Genomic DNA, 19,490 nt, shown 5'->3' with positions numbered 1-19,490 from the left:
TGCTGGAGTTGGGGGCTGGTCTAATGGGATGAGTGGGAAGAAAGATTTGAGATATGTCTGCTTTCTCTCTGGAGTTGGACACAGAAAAGGGAAGGCTGGGGGTGAGACTTTGTGATTGGACACTTGGAGAAACAGAGGAGAGGTGAAGGTCTGCAGTTAGCATATCCACTTTCCTGGCTGGAGTATAATTTTAATTTTTAAAAAAATATGCAACATATTAAAAGGTATTCTTTAGGCCTCTCTAAGTTCATGTAGAAGAAATATGAATTGGACTTATAACAGATATGCCTGGTCTCCTTTGACATGGGTCTCCAAGTAAATTATTTAAAACCTGTCCCTAGAACCAATCCAAGCTGTCTAGATATTTGGGTCACAGAGCAAACTTTAGTCTTTTATTCTCAATTCTGCAACCACATTCATTTGAAAGATGACCAGTTGAAGCAGAGTTTTGCCAGCAGGGTATGACGAGGACAAGTTTGGAAAAAGGGTCCAAGGTAACAAGTTCGAGTTCTTCAGCCTGAGGCAATCTTAACTCCATCTGGAGGCAATTTTAATTTATGATTATAGTTTTAGTCATCGTAACTTTAGAATTTGATTTACTTAATTATTTCAGTGATGCTAGTTTCTTGGACAAGAGTAACATCAACAGCAAACCCCCAGCTACTTTGGTGCTTTTCAGTTTGAAAATTTTAATCCACAGTGACTCAGGGAGATCATGGCTAGTTTACACTGGCCTCCAAAGTCAGTTCAGGAAAAACTAGTTGGCATGTGACATACATGTTTTGGTTATTTCCTGTATGAATCATAACATAATTCATGATGATGGGGGGGGGGGGAGAACACAACAACAAAAGGGTACGATATCACTGTGTGTGGGGGTGATACACAAAATGAGAATGGGACTGCCACTCCACAACAGCACACCCAATGGCCTGTATTTGATTCTCAGTGCTTCAAAAGCACAAGAGGAAAACAAATCCCTCACATTTCATGCAGAGCAAGAACTGATGGTCTTTTAAGGGTTGAGAATAATTTGAGGACTTGTGGTACTCAGACCTGTGTCAGTGTGTAATGAAATACCCATCTCAGGCTGCGTAAGCCGACTTTGATTCTTAGTGGACTTGCAGCATTGAAAATGCAGAGTGCAAGTCCAAGGGGTCTGTTTTCTAACTGTCTCCTGCTAAGGGTGGGAGATGACAGGAGCTCACGGTGGGGTATATGTAGTTGTAAGCAGTCGTGCCTTGGGTAGGAGTGGAGAGAAGAAGATGATGTACCCATCATGAGTGGGGTGACACCTGCCACTTTCATCACAGGCCTCCATGGGAATCAGTGTGTGGCAGCGACAGTTCCTTACCTTCCAGGTGTCTCTCTTCTTCTCAGTGTCACCGTCCTAGGGCTAAGCCTTTAGTCACAGTGGATCCTTGGATTCTCAAACCACACAAAGACAGATTAAATGAATTTTATTTATTTATTTTTATTAGATATTTTCTTTATTTACATTTCAAATGTTATTCCCTTTCCTAGTTTCCCCTCTGAAAATCCCCTATGCCTTTCCTCCTCCCCCTGCTCACCAACCCACCCACTCCTGCTTCCTGGCCCAGACATTCCCCAATACTGGAGCATAGAACCTTCACAGTACCAATGCCCTCTCCTCCCACTGATGACTGACTAGGCCATCCTCAGCTACATATGCAGCTAGAGACAGGAGTCCCACCATGTGTTTTCTTTGCTGGTGGTTTAGTCCCAGGGAGCTCTGGAGATACTGGTTAGTTCATATTGTTGTTCCTCCTATGGAGCTGCAACCCCCTTGAGCTCCATGTATACTTTCTCTAGCTCCTTCATTGGGGCCTCTGTGCTCTGTCCAATGGATGACTGTGAGCACCCACTTCTGTATGTGTCAGGCACTAGCAGAGCCTCTCAGGAGACAGCTTTATCAGGCTCCTGTCAACTAACTCTTGTTGGCATCCACAATAGTGTCTGGTTTTGGTGGTTGTTTATGGGATGGATCCTCAGGTGGGGCAGTCTCTGGATGGTTAAATGATGTTTATAAAGCAAGACAATAAATGTCAATCACTCTGTAAGCATCCAGACAGTGATGATTATTATTAGGTTTGTGATTGTCACTATCAAATTAAATGGCCTGGGTCACAGTCCCACAGGTGGATCACCTGCCTTAGGGAACGAACAAGTATGCAAACCTTTATCCAGAGAGGACAAAGTGCCTGGATTGGAGTGCTCCCCTGACTTGTTTTCTGAGAAGAAAAAAAAATGCTATGAGTCTTCCAAAATACTCTTCATCTCCCTCACTTTATTCTCTGTGGCTTTTATTTCGAGAGATTAGTGTCCAGTGAGACAGACAAAGGTGTCCACACCAGTGACATGGCATATAGGTGGTCCTGTGCACAGGTCCTTAAAAAGCCCTTCTTCTCTACTTGCATTTTCCATGCTGTGGATGTCATGTGCCATTCACAGTGACAGTATTGAGATGGTGTGTGGGCTGAATAGCATGTCCCTGAGAGACGTCCTGGAGTTCTCCCTGTTGACACTGTGAAGGTGATTTTTTTTTTTTAAGGTGATTTTTTTTGGCAACTCTGTCTTCACAGCCACAGCAAGGATGAGATGTATCATGCTGACTACGAGTGGATCCTAATGCACTGTGGTTGGTGCCTTTATGAAAGGATAATTAGGGTATAGTCACAGTAATGGCAGCTGTGTGCAGATAGAGCAGAGCTGCGACTAAAACATCTCAGGACACCTGTCAAGTTTCCAGAACAGATGAGCATTTGAACTGGAAGACTGGGAGAAGACGCCTCTCTCACAGTGTGATTGGGCTCTATTGATCCCTGCCGACCCTTGGTCCCTGGACCTGAATCTTTTTGTGTTTGATTATGTGTCTATAGTTTTGTTTTAGAGTTCTGGGCAAGACCATTCTTAAGTTCATTCTTTAGAGTTGGTTATCTGTTCTAAATACATAACAAAAATAGAGAAAAATATATTTAAAATATTAAAGACTTACATTTTGAAAGGTTCAGAAACTCTTACCTGTGGCTGAAGAGCTACTGGTGATCGCTACAGAAGAAAGGTGTCAGTTTTCTTAGAGTCGTGGCCCCTGAACAGCTTCTCATGTACCAGTACATGGCTCTACACTCTGCACACACTGGCAGTGCAGAGCAGACTCAGAAGGTGTAAAAGGAGTAAACATAGTTGTGTACATGTGTGTGTCGGGGGAGGCGGGAGTAGTGGGAGGGCCTTGGAAGGAGTTGGAGGAGAGAGTATGGGGGTTTGAACAAAACACATATTATTTATGAAATTATAAAACAAGATGGCAAAAGCTATATCTTGAAGAAATATGCAAAAATGAGGATGAAAACACATTTTTTGTGAAAAAAGAAGTAGGATTCTTGAAAATAAAAACGTGGTTATTTAGATGAAACTTAGCAGGGAGGATAATGTTTTGATACTGAGAAAATGGATCAGCTACGAAGAAACCAACCAAAAGGCAGCACAGCCAGGTCTAAAAAGTAAAATGTAAAATAATTGAAGGTTAGAATCGGTGACTTTAGCATACACCTGAGTAGATTCAGAGGCAAACAGGAGGGTGCATGGTCAGAAAGCATGAGTTATAGAAGTAATGGGTGAAATCTGAAGAGAGAGTAAGGCTCAGTTACACAAACAGTGAATCTCTACCACGGGACTGTCTGCACTCTGAAGGGAAATAGCATAATAAGGTCAGATATGTGTATGGAGACATTTTGATAAGATTAGATGTTAGAGGACTCAGAGCCTCAAAGGGAATGATTTCTTCACCAAGGCTGAAGAAAAGGTAAAAGACACACACTCTTGGGAGGAGTTACATGGGAGTTACACGGAGTTACTCATGGGAGGAGCTATTTACACCAACAGGCAGAATAGCAAATTCTAGAGAAAGGATACAGGACACAAAAATCTGTGACAGCTTAAAACGTGTGAACAAGCACACAATGACCATGACAATCGCTATGTATTAAAAATCAGATTAAAATATTCTAGATAACAATCCTTCAGTGAAAGAGAATCTCGGTTGAAACAGGCCTACTTACTACGTACCTGAGAATGAGCTTGAAATCAGTCTCTTCCTTTATCTCCCTCCTGGGTGCTAGGATGATAGGCAGCATAATGTCTGGTTTACTCTTTTATCTCTTTTAAAAAACTATGCTCTTGGGCAGATATGAGGGGCCTGCACGACCACCCGAGGCTCTGGTGATTCTCGTCTGGGCTGCTGCCAGAGCCATGTCTGGGTTTACGGCCCTGCTGCAGCTGAGGTCTGTGTTCATGTTTGCTGCTTTTGTTGCCACTGAGGGTCATCTGGGTGTCTGTGGTCTGGGCTGCAGCCTGAGACCATTTTATTGTCCAGGGGCTATGCTGACACCAGGGCCAAACTGATCTGAGAGCCTTGTGCTGCCACCTGAGGCCATGGTGCTGTCCTGGCCCCAGCTGCTACTAAGCACCATGTGTGAGTCTGTGGTCCTGCTGCAGCTGGGATCTGTGTTAAGGTTTGTGGCCCAAGTTACACCAAGGGCCATGCAAAAGGGCCATGCAGATGTCAGTGGTCTGTGCTACCATCTGACACATGTGGATGTCTGAGGACCATGCTACTAGGGGATATACTGATCTGACTGGCTTGCACTGCTACCTGAGGCCATGGTGACATCTGGACCCATGCTGCCTCAGGGTACCAGATGTTGGGAAAGAGTGGCGTGACATAGTTCCCACCCATGAAACTGGGCCAGTAGGGTGTGGGTTTCCCCAAGTGTGGATGGTTGCTGTAGGCATAAGGCTTGTTTGCATAATAATGTACATATTTTTCATATTCTGGGGAATATTTTCCCTGACAAGGTTATCAGGGAATGCACTCCAGCCAAGGTTAATGACTCCAGGGCATTAGAAACAGCATGAATCTGGGAAGTGAGAATGTGTCTAATGTTCCTCAGCAAAATGATATTGCTGTGACCTGTGAGACATACCTTAAGGCTGTGGGTAAGAACTCAGAAAACATGAGTTCAAGAATGTACAAACAAGATTTCTCAACTACGAAAAATATAAGGATGCAATATGAATTGTATGGGGCTTCATAGATTTAAAAGAACAGAGACAGCTGCACTAATGTGTCCATAAAGGGAAAGGGAATAGTTAAAAAACAAGGGTCATGGTTCAAGTAATAAAGGAATACCAGGAAGTATGGGAGTGGTGATCGCAGGGCAGGATACAGCCCAGCTAAGGTTATTGTTTGTGTTTACAAAAGCAGGCAGATCTCTAGGACTTGCTATGTTAAAAACAAGTACTTGCTGTCTTTTTCTGAGAATCAAGAGGCTAAGGTCATAAGATACCGATTCATTGGATAATCAAAAGGGAACCTGGATTAAATGACCAAATTGATATACAAATAAAAGACTGGGCTTTGGTCTGCAAGAGCTGGGCTATACAGAGAGCTATTATAGCTCTTTTAGAGTGTTTCTAGCAGGTTTTCTGAGTATGATTGGAAAACCCACGAGCTACCTGGAGAGCTGTCCTGAAAGCTATCTCGAGCAGACCACAGAGCTGTCATCACTGACTTCTTGTTCCCATCACTGACTTCTGGTGATTTCTTCCACTGCTCCTAAATACCTCATTCTCAAGATCCCTCAAACTGAAGCAGACCCTTGATAGCAGGGGGCCTTATCTGGGCCATGTCTGGGTCTGTGGTTCTATTGCAGCCAGGGTCTGTGTTGATGTCTGAGGCCCATGTTACCACCAAAGGCCATGAGTATTGTGCTGTGCTGGCCTTTCCCCTCTCTAGTGCTTGGTACTCAGAAGAGCTGGCCCTGGTGGTGTTGGTGCTGGAGAGCTAGCCCCTCCTCTCACTGACTGAGTGCACTTGGGAGAGCTGGCTCCTTGCCTGGGCAGTATAGGCAAGCCTGGCCCTGCTGTTTAGGGTGCAGGAGAGCAGATGGGCAGACCAACTCAGCTACTATCCAGGTCCAGATCCTGGGCTTTGAGCTGCCCCACTATATTCCATCTATGAGCTCCCGGAGTTTGTGAAGAGCCAAGTCCTGCAGAACTAAAGCTTCAGGATGTCCACGACTCAGGGTAAGAGCAGTGTGTCCTAGAGGAGTCTCAGTGGTAATCCAGTATGGATGGTGTTGCAGATGTCAAAGGCCCCAAACCAGACCAATGACTCACTGCAGTGAACATTTGCAAGTGAGCTCGTTGGACAAAAATGTACCGTGCGACAAACCACAGCCTCCATGGTGATATTTTTGTTTGCTTGTTTGTTTACTTTTACAGGGATGGTTTACAAGAATTGAGGGTAGATATGGAAGGACTGGGAAATGAATGAGATTGGCGTGCATGATGTGAACTTCACAAAGAATCAATGAAAACCAACCAAACAAAACACAAAGAAAAATAGCAACCACAGAAAACCTTTTTAGTCTAGGAAGTAAAAATAAATAATAATAATAAAAATCAAGGTTAAAGGGTAACAGAAAATACAAGATAAAAGAGAAGAATCACTCCAAAATGTAAATGCATTATCACAGTAAACACACCACAATAAGTGTAAATACACTGAGAGCCTGCAGGGGTAATGGGTCCCGCGTCTGCTCTGCCACAGGGCTTAGCCACTTGGGGAGGCAGGATGCAGGAGTTTTAACTACACTTATGCTGTTGCCAGGTGAGTGTCAGGCTATGGGGAAGCAGTGGGACACAGCTCCGGGGGTGGGGAAGCACAGTCTGAGGTCCTGGGTTAGCTGGAGTTGGGTTGGGGGTCTCCAGGCCTGCAAGGAGGTCAGGAACATCTGGTTCTCAGGCTCTTGGGCACCCAGGCGCCACTGGGAGCCATGGAAGAGCTGAGTATGAAGTAGGTGTAGGGGAGCTAGATTTAGCCCTGGGACCGAGGGGGAAAAGAGAGGGGAACTCCGGCTGGATCCCTTGGGGAGAGAGTCCTTGGCTTGTTCGAGGGTGGCTTAGCTTGGGCTTGGCTTGGTCTTTGTGGCTGAGAGTGTAGAGAGGCCTTCCATGAGAGGTTAGACAGCAGCTCTTTAAGTGAAGGCCTTCTCTATTGCTTCCCATTGTGGATCCCGACGAAAAGAGGCAGTCCATGGTTTTTAAGGCATTTATTGCCATGGAAGAAAGTGGGTGAGTAAAACCGTACCCCGATTCTCAGGACAGGCTTGAGGTTAAATACCTTTTGCAGGGAGGAGTGTCTGGGAAGGAAAGCTTAATTAGCTAAGCCCTTCAGGCCTTTAAGTACCTCATTAAAATGGAGGTACAGATGTCTTGAGCCTACATGACCTGTGGTCAGTCCTCTACCCGTGGAGGGGCTTGGGGGCATTGCCCTTATGTGACTGGGGACAACAAATCCATGGAGGGTTGCACCCTAGTGTCAGGAGCCTAGTGTCAGGAATCAGGCAAAATGCCTGCCGTCCTTTTAGGGTTACTGGAGTTTCTAGCTTTAGCTCAACCAGGATCCAGGTTGCCTTTCAAGGTCCTACAAGAGCCTATCTCTTTTCTTCTTCTTTTTGATTGGATATTTTCTTTATTTACATTTCAAGTGTTATCCCCCTTGAAACTCCCTATCCCATCCCCACTGCCCCTGCTTCTATGAGGGTGTGGGCAGTCTCTGGATGGCTTTTCCTTTAGTTTCTGCTCTACAGTTTGTCCCTCTATTTCCTTTAGACAGGGTTAAGGATTTGGAGATAAGTGGGTGGCCCCATCCCCTACCGGGGGCCTTGCCTAAACTCTGGATATGGTCTCTATAGTTTCTCCCTCCCCTTGTTGGGTATTTTAGCTAATCTCATCCCTGTTGGGTCCTGGGAACCTCCTGCTTTCCTGGTATCAAGGACTTGCTGATAGCTACCCCCAGTTCCCCATCCCCCATTGCTACACACCTCTGTTCAAATTCTTGACCGTCTGTATATCATCCCTGTCTCCTCTCATACCTGATCCTGACCCCTTTTTTTCCTCTATTCCTACCAAGTCCCTCCCACCTTCTACCTCCCATGAGTATTTTGTCCCCCCTTCTAAGTAGGACTGAAGCATCCACACGTTGGTCTTCCTTCTTCTTGAGATTCATATGGTCTCAGAATTGTATGTTGGGTATTCAGAGGTTTTGGGCTAATATCCACTTATCAGTTAGTGCATACCATGTGTGTGCTTTTGTGTTCTGGGTTACCTCACTCAGGATTATATTTTCTAGTTCCATCCATTTGCTTAAGAATTTCATGAATTCATCATTTTTAATAGCTGAGTAGTATTTCATTGTGTAATTATACCATACTTTCTGTATCCATTCCTCTGTTGAAGGACATCTGGGTTCTTTCCAGCTTCTGGATATTATAAATAAAGCTTTTATGAACATAGTGGAGCATGTGCCCTTGTTATATGTCAAAACATCTTCTGGGTATATGTCCAGGAGTGGTATAGCTGGGTCCTTAGGTAGTACTAAGTCCAATTTTCTAAGGGACTGACAGACTGATTTCCAGAGTGGTTGTACCAGCTTGTAATCTCATCAACAATGAAAGAGTGTTCTTTCTACATCCTCAGCAGCATCTGCTGTTGCCAGAGGGTTTTTTTGTTTTGTTTTGTTTTGTTTTGTTTTTTTGTTTTTTTTGTTTTTTGTTTTTGTTTTGTTTTTTATCTTAGCCATTCTGACTGGTGTGAGGTGGAATCTCAGGGTCGTTTTGATTTGCATTTCCCTGATGACTAAGGATATTGAACATTTCTTTAGGTGCTTCTTGGCCATTCTGTATTCCTCAGTTGAGAATTTTTTAGCTCTGTACCCCATTCTTTAATAGGGTTATTTGGTTTTCTGGAGTATAACTTCTTGAGTTCATTGTATACATTGAATATTAGCCCTCTATTGGATGTAGGGTTGGTAAAGATCTATTTCCAATCTGTTGGTTGCCATTTTGTCCTATTTACAGTGTCCTTTGCCTTACACAATTTTTGCAATTTTATGAGGTCCCATTTGCCTATTGTTGATCTTAGAGCATAAGCTATTGATGTTCTGTTTAGGAACTTTTCCCCTGTCCCCATGTATTCGAGGCTCTTCCCCACTTTCTCTTCTATTAGTTTCAGTGTATCTGTTTTTTTTTTTAAATTAGGTATTTTCCTCATTTATATTTCCAATGCTATCCCAAAAGTCCCCCATACCCTCCCTCCCACCCCCCTACCCACCCACTCCCACTTTTTGGCCCTGGCATTTCTCTGTACTGGGGCATATAAAGTTTGCAAGTTCAATGGGCCTCTCTTTCCAGTGATGGCCGACTAGGCCATCTTTTGATACATATGCAGCTAGAGTCAAGAGCTCCGGGGGATACTGGTTAGTTCACAATGTTGTTTCACCTATAGGGTTGCAGATCCCTTTAGCTCTTTGGGTATTTTCTCTAGCTCCTCCATTGGGGGCCTTGTGATCCTCCAATAGCTGACTATGAGCAACCACTTATGTGTTTGCTAGGCCCCGGCATAGTCTCACAAGAGACAGCTATATCAGGGTCCTATCAGCACAATCTTGCTAGTGTATGCAATGGTGTCAGCGTTTGGATGCTGATTATGGGATGGATCCCTGGATATGGCAGTCTCTAGATGGCCCATCCTTTTGTCTCAGCTCCAAACTTTGTCTCTGTAGCTCCTTCCATGGGTGTTTTGGTCCCAATTCTAAGAAGGGGCAAAGTGTCCACACTTTGGTCTTCGTTCTTCTTGAGTTTCATGTGTTTTGCAAATTGTAACTTATTTATAATAGCCAGAAGCTGGAAAGAAACCAGATGCCCCTCAACAGAGGAATGGATACAAAAAATGTGGTACATTTACACAATGGAGTATTACTCAGCTATTAAAAAGTATGAATTTATGAAATTCCTAGGCAAATGGTTGGACCTGGAGGGCATTATCCTGAGTGAGGTAACCCAATCACAAAAGAACTCAAATGATATGTATTCACTGATAAGTGGACATTAGCCCAGAAACTTAGAATACCCAAGATATAAGTTACAATTTGTATCTGGTTTTATATGCAGGTCCGTGATCTACTTGGACTTGAGCTTAGTACAAGGAGATAAGAATAGATCACTTTGCATTCTTCTACCTGCTGATCTCCAGCTGAACGAGCACTGTTTGTTGAAAATGCTGTCTTTTTTTCCCACTGTATGGTCTCCATTGTCAAAGATCAAGTGAGGATGAGTATGTGGGTTCATTTTTGGGTCTTCAATTCTGTTCCATTGATCTGTCTACCTGTCTCTACCAATACCATGTAGTTTTTATCACTATTGCTCTGTAGTACAGCTTGAGGTCAGGGATGGTGATTATCCCAGAAGTTCTTTTGTAGTCTCAAAATTGTTGAGAATAGCTGGGCGGTGGTGGAGCATGCCTTTAATCCCAATACTTGGGAGGCAGAGGCAGGCGGATTTCTGAGTTCGAAGCCAGCCTGGTCTACAGAGTGAGTTCCAGGACAGCCAGGGATACACAGAGAAACCCTGTCTCGAAAAACAACAACAAAAAAAACAAAACAAAAAAAAAAAACCAACAAAAAAAAAAAGTTGAGAATAATTTTCCCTATCCTGTTTTTTTTTTTGTTATTCCAAATTTACAAACTGCTCTTTCTAACTCTATGAATAATTGAGTTAGAATTTTGATGGTGATTGCATTGAGTCTGTAGATTACATTCCACAAGATGTCCATTTTTAGTATATTAATCCTGCCAACCCATGAGCATGGGAGCTCTTTCCATCTTCTTAGATTTTCTTAGTTCTTGTTGTATAGATCTTCCACTTGCTTGGTTAGAGTCACACCAAGGTACTTTAAATTATTTGTGACTATAGGGAATGTGTTACTTCCTTAATTTCTTTCTCAGCCTGTTTATCCTTTGAGTAGAGGAAGGCTACTGATTTGTCTGAGTTAATTTTATATCCAGGCACTTTGCTGAAGTTGTTTATCAGCTATAGGTATTTCTGGTGGAATTTTTGTGGTCACTTAAGCGTACTATCATATCATCTACAAATAGTGATAATCTGACTTTTTCTTCTCCAATTTGTATCCCTTTGACCTCCTTATGTTGTTTGTCTAATTGCTCTAGCTAGAACTTCAAGTACTAAATTGCATAGGTAGGGAGAGAATGGGCAGCCTTGTCGTCTAGTCCCTGATTTTAGTAGGATTGCTTCAAGTTTCTCTTCATTTAGTTTGATGTTGGCTACTGGTTTTCTGTATATTGCCTTTACTATGTTTAGGTATGGGCCTTGAATTCCTGATATTTCCAAGACTTTTATCATGAATGGTGTTGAATTTTGTCAAATGCTTTCTCTGCATCCAAGGAAATGATCATGTTTTTTTTTTTCTTTAGAGATTGTTTATATAGTGGATTATGTCAATGGATTTCTGTATATTGAACCATCCCTGCATCCCTAGGATGAAGCCTACTTGATCATAATGGATGATTGTTTTGATGTGTTCTTGGATTCTGTTTGTGAGAATTTTATTGAGTATTTTTGCATCGATATTCATAAGGGAAATTGGTCTGAAGTTCTCTTTCTTTGTTGCGTCTTTGTGTGGTTTAAGTATGAGCATAATTGTGGCTTCATAAAACAAATTGGGTAGTGTCCCTTCTGTTTCTGTTTTGTGCAATATTTTAAGAGTATTGGAATTATGCCTTCTTTGAAGGTGTGATAGAACTCTACACTAAACCCATCTAGTCCTGGGTGGATTTTTGGTTGAAAGACTTAATGACTGCTTCTATTTCTTTAGGGGTTATGGGAATGTTTAGATGGTTTATCTGATCCTGACTTAACTTTGGTATCTGATATCTGTTTAGAAAATTGTCCATTTCATCCAGATTTTTCAGTTTTGTTGAATATAGGCTTTTGTAGTAGGATCTGATAATTTTTTGGATTTCCTCAGTTTCTGATGTTGTGGTTTTGTTGAGAATTGATTTTATTCAATATTAGAATAGCTACTTCAGCTTGTTTCTTTGAACCATTCGCTTGGAAATTTTTTCCAGCCTTTTACTCTGAGGTAATGTCTGTCCTCGTCACTGAGGTGCATTTCCTGTATGCAGTAAAATTCTGGTCCTGTTTACATATCCAGTCTGTTAGTCTATGCCTTTTTATTGGGGATTTGAGTCCTTAATGTTAAGAGATATTAAGGAATAGTGATTGTTGCTTCCTGTTATTTTTGTTGTTAGAGGTGGAATTATGTTTGTGTGGCTGTCTTCTTTTGGATTTGTTGAAACTTTACTTTCTTGCTTTTCCTTGGTAAGTTTCCCCCCTTGTGTTGATGTTTTCCATCTATTATCCTTTGTATGGTTAGACTTATGGAAAAATACTGTATAAATTTGGTTTTGTTATGGAATATCTTGATTTCTCCATCTACAGTAATTTAGTTTCTTTTTTGGGGGTGGGGGCAATATAGTAGCCTGGGCTGACATTTGTGTTCTTTTAGTTTCTGTATGGCATCTGGCCAGGATCTTCTAACTTTCATAGTCTCTGTTGAGAAGTCTGGTGTAATTCTTATAGGTATGCCTTTATATGTTACTTGACCTTTTTCCCTTACTGCTTTTAATATTCTTTGTTTGTTTTGTGCATTTGGTGTTTTGATTATTATTTGATGGGAGGAATTTCTTTTCTGGTCCAGTCTATTTGGAGTTCTGTATGCTCCTTGTATGTTTATGGGCACCACCTTCTTTCAGTTAGGGAAGTTTTCTTCTATAATTTTGTTGAAGATATTTACTGGCCCTTTAAGGTGGGAACCTTTGCTCTCTTCTATACCTATTATCCTTAGGTTTGACTTTCCATTGTGTCCTGGTTTTCCTGGATGTTTGGGTTTAGGATCTTTTTGCATTTTGCATTTTCTTTGACTGTTGTGTCAATGTTTTCTATGGCATCTTCTACACCTGAGATTTTTTTTCTTCTGTCTCTTATATTCTGTTGGTGATGCTTGCATCTATGACTCCTGATCTTTTCCAGGTTTTCTATCTCCAGTCCTGTCTCCCTTTGTGATTTTTTTTTATTGCTTCTATGTCCATTTTTAGATTCTGGATGTTTATGTTCAATTCCTTCACCTCTTTGGTTGTGTTTTCCTGTGATTCTTTAAGGCATTTTTGTGTTTTCTTTTTAAGTGCTTCTCCTTGTTTACCTTTGTCCTCTTGTATTTCTTTAAGTGAGTTATTTATGTCCTTCTTAAAGTCCTCTATCATTATCATGAGATGTGATTTTAAGTCTGAATCTTGCTTTTCTGGTATGTTGGGTATCTAGGATTTGATTTGGTAGGAGAACTGGGTTCTGATAATGCCAATTAGCCTCGGTTCCTGTTGCTTAAGTTCTTTGCTTCCCTCTCACCATCTGGTTATCTCTGGTGTCAGTTGGTCTTCCTGTCTCTGACTAGAGCTTGTCTCTCCTGTGGGCCTGTGAGCCTGTGCTCTTTGGTGTCTCATGGGAGAACAGCACTCTTTAGGTGGGATTTGTGTATGGAGGGTTGTGGGACAGCCTTAGCTCAGGGGTGGAGATGGAGACCAGAAGGCTAAACATATGGGCTTAACTCCAAATAAAAGAGGCAGACTGGCTGATGAGATTAAATGGGATCTAACTATTCAATGTCTTAAAGAAATATATCCCATTGGTAAAGATAAATAGCAACTCAAAATGAAGGTTGGGAAGAGAGTCACTAAGCACTTGAAAAATTTAGAACAGGGAGGATTACTAAACGCATATCTGGCAAAATGGGCTTCAAGCAAACATTTATTCAGAGGTCTAAAGAAGGTCATTATGTGTTAATGAAAGGACAGATTCATCAGGAAGATAGAATAATTAAAAAATAATACACTGGGTACTGACATGCTCAGTTTCATAAAATAAGTACAACTGGACAAATATATGTATAGCTACAAAACTAAAATAAAAAATTAATTAATCAGTATTAAAAATCAATACTTTACTCAACATACCAAGGCAGAAAGCCAAGGCAGAATAATTAACAACAACAAAAAAGTTTGAGAATTTAAGTGTTCCATAGATGAAATGAATGTCACCAGAATATAGAGAATATGCCATCCGATAGCTTCTGGATATACTCTTTTCTCAGTAGCCTATTGAACTGTAACAGATGTTTTGTGGTATAACCATGAAGCAAGTCTTCACAAATAAAATTAATTAAAATTTCCTGTGTTTATCAGATCATAATTAGATAAAGTTATTTATCAGTAGCAAGAGAAAATATAGAAACTGTAACATAAAAGCAACAGTAATTACAAATCATTGGTCATTAATCCCTCTCAACATCAATGGTCTCAATTCTCCAATAAAAAGACACAGGCTAATACAGTGGATTCATAAATAGGACCCATCATTCTGCTTCATATACACCCCAGCAACAAAGTTAGTCATTTCTTCTGAGTAAAGGGCTGGAAAAAGGTTTTCCAAGCAAACAGACCCAGGAAACAAGCTGAGGTAGTCATTCTAATATCTGATAATGCAGACTTTCAACCAAAGGTAATAAAAAGAGATGGAGAAGGACATTTTTTATATTCATCAAAGGAAAATCCACCAGAGGATGCCTCTATTCTGACCATCTTATGACACAAATGCAGGGGCACCCACATTCATAAAAGAAACATTACTAATGCTTAAATCACATATTGAACCCCATACACTAATATTAGGAGACTCTAACACCACACTCTCACTAATGGACAGGTCATTGAAACTAAACAGAGAAAAGATGAAATTAACAGACATTATGAATCAAATGGATTTAACAGATATCTAAAGAACATTATTCACAAACACAAAAGAATATACCTTATTCTCAGCATCTCATAGAACCTTCTCCAAAACTGACCATATAGCCAGTCACAAACCAACTCTCAATGTATACAAGAAGTTTGAAATAATCCCTTGCATTTTATCAGATCACGATGGATTAAAGCTGAACTTCAACAACAGAAACAACAGGAAGCCCTCAAACTCATGGAAACTGAACAACTCTCTCCTCAGTGGTCACTGTGCCATGGAAGAAATTAAAAAAAAGAAATTAAAGACTTTCTAGAATTCAATGTAAACAAAGGCACAGCATAACCAAACTTCTGTGATACAATGAAAGCAGTGCTAAGAGGAAAGTTTATAGCATTAAGTGCCTCCACAAATAAATTACAGAGTTCTCATACTAGCAATTTAAAAGTACATCTGAAAGCTCTAGAAAAGAAGAAGAAGAAAACACACCCAAGAGGAGGAGAATGCAGGAAATAATCAAACTCAAGGCTGAAATCAATCAATTACAAAGAGAACAATTACAAAGAATCAATGAAACCAAGAGCTGGTTCCTTGAGAAAATTAACAAGATAGATAAACCCTTAGCCAAATTAACTAAAAGGCAAAGAGACAATATTCAAATTAACAAAATCAGAAATGAAAATGTGGCATAACAACAGACACTGAGGAGATCCAAAGAATCATTAGGTCTTATTTCAAAAGGTTGTTCTTCACAAAATTTGAAAATCTAAATGAAATCCACTTAACAAAGTAAAATCAAGATCTGGTGAACAATCTATAACTTCTAAGAAAATAGAAACAGTCATTAAAATCTGCCCTCCACAACTCTTCCCCCACCAAAAAAAAAAGCCCAGGAACCGCTGGTTTTAGCACAGAATTTTACCAGACTTTCAAAGAAGAGCTAAAACCAATACTCCTCAAACTATCCCATGAAATAGAAGGAACATTGCCAAATTCGTTCCATGAGTATAGTCACCCTGATATCTAAACCACACAAAGACCCAACAAAGAAAGAGAACTTCAGACCAATTTCCCTTATGAATATCGATGCAAAAATACTCAATAAAGTTCTCGCTAACCAAACCCAAGAACACATCAAAAGCATCATCCACGATGACCAAGTAGGCTTCATCCCAGGGATGCAGAGGTGATTCAATATCCACAAAAACCCCATCAACATAACCCAACATACAAACAAACTGAAAGAAAAAAACCACATGATCATCTCATTAGATGCTGAGAATGCCTTTGACAAAATCCTACACTTCTTCATATTTAAAAGTCCTGGAGAGGTCAGGGATACAAGGCGCATACTACACATAAGACAGGCAACATACAGCAAGCCAATAACCAACATCAAATTAAATGGAGAGAAATGTAAAACATCTCCACGAAAATCAAGGACAAGATAAAGTTATCCACTCTTTCCATATTCTATCCATTATAGTACTTAAATTTCTAGCTAGAGCAATAAGACAACTAAAGGAGGTCAGGGCATATAAATTGGAAAAGAAGAAGTCAAGCTATTGCTATTTACAGAAAGATATAATAGTATGCATAAGTGATAAAGTGTTTTAAGTTGATAATTTCCCTTCCCGTATGTCCTTTAAGAATCAACCTTGTTATCCAAAAACAACTTACCACAGATGTAACTTACATAAGCCACAGAGAAACAGACAGGAAAAGAGAAAAGAAGTGAGGACCATTCAGCTAATGATGTAAGCTAAGTAAATGGAGCAATGAACACAGTCTCATAAGTAGGAGGGAAATAACAGTGGATTTCCACATAAGCCAAAGAGGAAAGCCAGCAATAAAGAACAAGGGACAAAGGAACGACTTGTTCACTGATGACTTCTGAGAAACTGACCTAAGAGGGATTTTTCCCAGCCTTTCTCTCTATCCCGACATCCTTACAACCAACCACATAGCAGCATGGGATGCTCGTTATCGTACAATTCCAACAAGCTGAAGCCGTGGTCCCCACGGAAGGCAGGATCTACCAATGGACTGTAGAGCAATGCTAGAGCCATTTCTAGGCCTGTTCTTCATAGACTGCTTTTCCTTTTCTTGTCTCTTAGAGCTTCTCCTCTTAGAGCCAGCCACCACGGAAAGTCTAGGTACGCCCACCCGTGGTGTGCCCAAGCATCCTGATGGAGAGGTCTAAGAGCCTCCAGATTCCCTGAGAATTCCCTGATTGGCTGAACTACCTGACCAATGGTAACCTCCAGTTGTCAGTGGTGGAAAAAGAAGAAGAGGACCTCGGCATTGCTTGAGGTCCCAGACGGCATGCTATGGAACAGAGAACAGCCAGCCCCATCAGGTCCTGCCTAAATTGCAGATTTTCCAAGGAAAATGAACAGTATTGTTTTATGTCCCTAAGTTTTAGTGTGGTTTATTACATAACAGTAAATAACTGGTATGCCTTGCTAGCAGAATGAGCACATTTCACACTAGGGAAGCATTTCTGTGAGTGGGTGGGGCTAAAGGAATGATACTTCAGTCTCTAGACAAAGTGAAGATTCTCAATCACCCTCTGACTGCCTGTCTTTCTCTGATCTTTAAGATCTTATTCTACCATCTTATATTTTAATGTCGTGAAAGAAAAGCAAGGAGGGAAGCAAAGCAGCTTCCAGCCAGACACTCTGCTCGTGGTCACGTGATCTGCTGACTGGCATAGCTCTGCGAGGCCTCAAAGCATTAGGAAGAATGACTAAGTAAGCCCCCGAAGAGAAACTCACATGGAATGGAAAATCTGTCCTCAAGGCACATCTGTGTTTGCCATCTGTGCTGAGACCTACAGAGAAATCCTATGGACAATGGGGCCAATCAGAGCGTGTTTACACTCAGCCTTGCTTCCCTACTAGTTACAGCGTGAAATCGTGAGCCAACCAGAATCAAGTTTGTCCAATTCATTCATGCTACCACCTTTTTAGCTTGTGTTTGTACAAACGCTTGCTTCTCTGCCTCCACCCTGCACCCCGCCCCCTACTCCTCACCGGAACTTCCTCTATTGTGGCACTTCCCACGTAGCAAGTACTTGGCTGCCTCCCATACTAGACACTCACATCCGGGAAGTCTTTGTGTATCTAGTTAACAGAGCTTTGGCATCCTGTAAGAGCTTAATTATTGGAGTTTGTGGGGAACGACAATAGGAATTGAGTAACATTTATGCTTAGACACAGCTTCAAATTGCCCCCAGATGACCAAGAGGCTCCTAGAAAAGAAAAGAAAAAAATTGAAAAGTGATTTTTTTCCTCCAGAACTTTCCATTAACTCTTCTAAACACAAACATGAATCTAATCTTCCTAAGTCCATATGTCTGGAGTTACTTAGGTACTTAGTTTTATGATTGGGACAAAACACTACATTTGTTCTTGATAATATTTAAATTTTAAAAGTCGAATCTGAGCTGGGCAGTGGTGGCCTTTAATCCCAGCACTTGAGAGGCAGAGGCAGGCAGATTTCTGAGTTCGAGGCCAGCCTGATCTACAAAGTGAGTTCCAGGACAGCCAGGGCTATATGGAGAAACCCTGTTTCGAAAAACCAAAAACCAAAAACCAAACAAAAACAAAAACAACAACAACAACAACAACAAAAAAGAAAGAAAAAAAAGTCAAATCTGTTTCATTGCAACCTGGGACAGCAGATAAACATTAGAGAAGGAATCCAACCTCACTTTTAATAGATAGTAATTTAAAGTTTGGAAAAATTAAAACTTTAGACCATTCTTTGATTGAAGAAAATTTTATTTCTAAAATGATGGTTTTTAAAGTAGATAACTGAAATTTCAGAGATAATTTATCCCAAAGAAAAGTAAATGACAACATTCTAGAATATTATGATTCTTTCAGTAAGCTAGTAGAAATTTAATACATTTTTCTTTGGTCTCATGATTGCTTCCAATTTTATATACAATAGTAACAGCAAAGATACAAACTTTCTTTTTGCTTTTTTTTTTAAACTTGAATTTTAGTGTTTTTACTGATCTAGGGACTTTTATGTGATAGGTAGGTCCTCTACAAATTAGTTACATCGCCATTCCCCTGCCTCCCCCCCCCCAAACTTCGTTTTATTATATGTGTTTAACAAACAGTTCCACCGAATTGCCCAGCTCACATGAGTTTGCAACGTAGCCCAGGTGGGGTTGTGAGTACATGCCACCATAGCTGGCAAGTTTAATGTCTCAGAAAATTGTGGTCATGCCTGTTTATGTTTTTTTGTTGTTTACATGTAATATTTCCTGGATTTCTCTTCGTTTCCTGGTATATTTTACCTGTACTTCATTTAATCAGTTGTTGATGTTTTACAGCGTTTTTTACTTTATGTGTTTCATTTTCTAACACTTGTTTTTTCCCCCCTCAGATCTAATTAATTTTTGTCAGATTTCTTATCCACATTGCTACTTCCTCATCTAGATCCTGAACTGACTGACACAAGCCATTCATTTGATCGTTTATACTGTCTTTGAAATCATCCGTCACTTATAACATCAGATGTTTGACCAAGTGCTGGCTACACTTAGGGTGTGAGCCTGAGCAAGTTCTCCTTAGGGTGCGAGCCTGAGCAGGCTCTCCTTAGGGTGCGAGCCTGAGCAGGCTCTCCTTAGGGTGCGAGCCTGAGCAGGCTCTCCTTAGGGTGCGAGCCTGAGCAAGTTCTCCTTCCTTCTAGGGACGTCCCAGTTCGCTTTGGCAAAGCTAATGGGTGCCTTCCGAGCGCACT

The 19,490-nt window shown here is 41.0% G+C and overlaps 1 non-coding gene across 1 annotated transcript; it reads left to right on the top strand.

Annotated features, from left to right (window-relative positions):
- The first annotated feature begins 5,466 nt into the window (after window positions 1-5,466).
- On the top strand, window positions 5,467-5,528 carry Gm25056. The gene has a single exon (XR_003954755.1). It is a non-coding gene; the product is annotated as a U7 small nuclear RNA (small nuclear RNA).
- Window positions 5,529-19,490: the final 13,962 nt, after the last annotated feature.

The sequence above is a fragment of the Mus musculus genome, chromosome 3 (genome assembly GCF_000001635.26).
Source record: "Mus musculus strain C57BL/6J chromosome 3, GRCm38.p6 C57BL/6J".
In the NCBI taxonomy this organism is placed as follows: Eukaryota; Metazoa; Chordata; class Mammalia; order Rodentia; family Muridae; genus Mus; species Mus musculus.
Note: the sequence above shows the minus strand (reverse complement) of the source record. Positions and strands in the feature narration are given on the sequence as shown.